General features: G+C 67.3%; 1 protein-coding gene across 1 annotated transcript in view; it reads right to left on the bottom strand.

Moving 5' to 3' along the window:
• DUSP9 (dual specificity phosphatase 9) overlaps nucleotides 1-1,957 on the bottom strand; it is an 8,256-nt gene extending 6,299 nt beyond the window's left edge. The window contains 1 exon segment of the mRNA XM_029931020.1: nucleotides 1,797-1,957. The gene's annotated coding sequence lies outside the window, so the exon portion shown is untranslated.
• Nucleotides 1,958-3,142: the final 1,185 nt, after the last annotated feature.

Raw genomic sequence — 3,142 nt, 5'->3', positions numbered from 1 at the left:
ACCCGCTCGGGGCGCCGGCCCCGCCCCGAGGGGCTGGGAGCAGGCCGGGCTGGGGGAGGCAGCGCCCTGCGCCCGGCCTCGCGGAGGCCCCCACGGCGGGTGGAGCCCGGCCATCCGCTCGCTCACCGCGGGGGTAGGAGCTGAGCCTGCCGCCCCGGTCCCGCCAGGGGCCCCCAGGCCTCCGCCCGACCAGGCTGGTGTCCCTTGGAGGCGGCGGGGACGCGGAGGCCCGTAGGCCCCGCGTGCGCCGTGTGCGCCCTTTGGTCTCCGGAGCCTCTGGAGAGCGGCGCCCCGACTCACCCTCCACCCCTCACCCCGAAATGCAGGGCTCCCTCTGGGCCGAATGGCAGGATTTCGCCTGTCGCGGCCCAGTCACATGGCCAGGAGCACAACTCCCAGCGCCAGCGTTCCTGCCAAATCCAGTGTCTTTTCCACCAAATCCACTTTCCGCTGGGGATAGCTTTCTGCTTTTCCTGGTCGGTCTCGTCGCTGGACTGGGAGTTCCTCCAAGGCGGGAGCGGCCCCAAGCTGGCCCCAGCCCCCAGTGCAGGGCCTGGCGAGCGCCCGGCGCTCCCGGAAGAAATGCTTGTTAACAAAGAAGGCGTGAATGAATGAAACCAATTGTTGCACGAGGAAGCCCAGGAGGGTGCTGGTCCTGCTGTTTCTCGCCGCGGGCACCCCCACCCCCCACGGACAGCACCGGCACACAGGCGCGCACGCGCAGACAGGCACACACGCTTGTGGCGGACTCTGGTCCTGGAGCCGACCTACTACGTGCCTGCTTGGCAACTGGCGTTCCTTTGGTTCCAGCTGGGCTGCCTCCATTTCAGTGCCTGCCTCTCCCTTCCTCCTCCCCCAGCCGACATCTAAGTACGGTACCTTGCACCCCAAGTGCCTTCTTTATCTCTTGGGGAAGGGGCCAGGCCAGTCGCTGGGGAGACAGACTCAAGGTCTGTTTAGGGAGGACCCTACGGGGCCTCAGCGCGGTGAGCTGCTGCCGCCGAAGGCGAGCAAGCCGCACCTGGCAGGGATGCCACTGACTGCTGCGGCCTCTAGAGCCCGTGTGCCAGGTGTCAGGGGTGGCAGTGGCGTGCTGGGGGGTATCGGGGGCGATCAGCGATGGGGGTGGGGAGCGTAAATCCAGCAGGTGTGCGTACATGCTGGGGCGTGTGAGTGTGCACGGGGAGGGGGGTGGATGCTAGAGGTGTGTGCCTGGGGAATGGGCCTGGCTGTGGGGCGTGGGGAGTCGGCTGCTGGGGCAAGAGTTAGTTTTGGGGCTTCACTCAGGGGTAGGTGGATTGCAGCGTCTCTGGGCTGGGAACGTGGGTGGAGTGTCTGTAATGAGCATATGGGGAGTTGGAGACGGTGGCACCGTGAGGGGAGCTGTGTTAGTGCAGATATGGCAGGGATATATTGGGTGTGTGCGTGTGCGCGCGCGCCTGGGTGTGTACTGAGGCATGGCAGGGTCTGAGATGGGTGCTAGCCTGAGTTGGGGGCAGTGGTGGGTGGTGGGCTAGGGGCTGCTGCTATGTTCACTGCAGGGACTGAGTCTGCGGTGCGCGGTTTACGCGCGCGCGTGCAGGGGACAGGGGGGTGCACGGGCGGGATGCGGGGGGTGTGCGGTGGCAGGATCCAGTGGGTCTCACGCGGGCGCGTGCGTCGGCCCCGTGGGCTACGCGTTGTCAAGTCTTTGGGGTGCAGGGTGGAGGAGCTCACGTCGGAGGGGGCGGCCGGGCTGGGTGGGGGTGGGGTGGGTGGGTGCCGGGGAGCCGCGTGCTCCGCTCACCTCCGCTCACCTCCGCTCACCCCGGATCCGCTCGGCTTCCAGCGCCGGCTCCGCGCGTCGCGGCCGGGAAGTTTCCGAAGCTCTGGCGGCGGGAAGCGCCACCGCCGCTGCCGCCGAGCGTCACCGGAGCCTCTGGCGGCGGCCTCGCCTGGAGCCGAGGGGCCGCCGCCGCCGCCGCTGCGGAGGGAAACTCCAAATCCCGCCTCCGCCGCCGCCTCCTCCCTTCCCGTCGCCGTCTTCTCCGCCCCCTGCCCAGGAGGGGCGATGTCGCCGGCGGCGCGCAGGGAGGGAGAGGGGAGGGAACGCGCGGCTGCCAGGCGTCTCCCTCCACCTCCCCCGCCCGCCCGATTTCCTCCCACCTGCGAGACTGTCCGCTCTGGCCGCCGCGGACCCTCTGTGGGATGCTCGTGGCATGGGGTCCGCGAGCTTAGGGCGCAGGAGTGGGGTGCGGACGCCTGACCTAGGCAGGATCTGGGCTGGGGGAGGGTTGCACGGAAGACTATGCTGGCGCCTCTGCTTCCAGCGAGGGAGGCGAAGGAGCCCAAGGAGGACCGGGCACAGCTTGGCCCCCAGGGCCACCTCCTACTGCCACACAGGAGAGGGCATAAGGTTCTTCTGACTACTGCAAATACCACCCCCCCCAACTCCCAGGTCCCCTGCGCTGTCTTCTCCCATCCTCGTGTATCACATTCTGGATAATAATAATAGCGTTCGAGCCCCAGTGCCTGGAAGGGGTGGAGCCAGGACGCACGGGGAGGGCCTGAGAGGGGGCCTTGTCGCCAGGCCCGCTTCGCTTTCTTCTGCACCAAAGACCATAAGCATCTCCACCAAGGACCTCGTTTTGTCCTTACACAAGTCTGGGGGTCAGAGCGGGTATAGCCTGGGAGACCGAGGCACTGGTTTCCTGGTGTCACACAAGTATGTGGTGGCAGAGCCCCACCGGGTTCAGGAGCCCCAACTGCAGAGAACAAGGAGACTCAGTGGGGTCTGGCCTTGCTCACTGCTGTGGGGAGGAGGAGGCAGGGAGGAGCGCAGAGGGGGCTCCCAGTGAGTCCGAGGGGGAGTTGGCCCCACCCCTCCCTGGAATGGGGCACAAGGGATGCTGAGGACCAGCTTCTGGCAGGGTCTCCCGTGCTCAGGGATATCAGAGTCAGGCGAGGCCAGGCTGGGGCAACATCAAGTGGAGGCGGGCAGGGCTGGGATGCCAGCAGCTCTCAGGATGGGGGGGCAGCCAAGGCAGGCCTGGCGGCCTGGCTCCTGTCTGCAGCAGTGCTGTGTGCCCCTGAGTCATTTCCTGGAGAAGAGAGGAGAGGGGCAGCTTGGTCTCTGGGGCCTCAGTTTCCTCATCTGCACAGG

Source organism: Suricata suricatta, chromosome X, assembly GCF_006229205.1.
Source record: "Suricata suricatta isolate VVHF042 chromosome X, meerkat_22Aug2017_6uvM2_HiC, whole genome shotgun sequence".
Taxonomy (NCBI): domain Eukaryota; kingdom Metazoa; phylum Chordata; class Mammalia; order Carnivora; family Herpestidae; genus Suricata; species Suricata suricatta.
The sequence above is the reverse complement of the archived record's forward strand: the minus strand, read 5'-3'. Positions and strand labels throughout refer to the sequence as shown.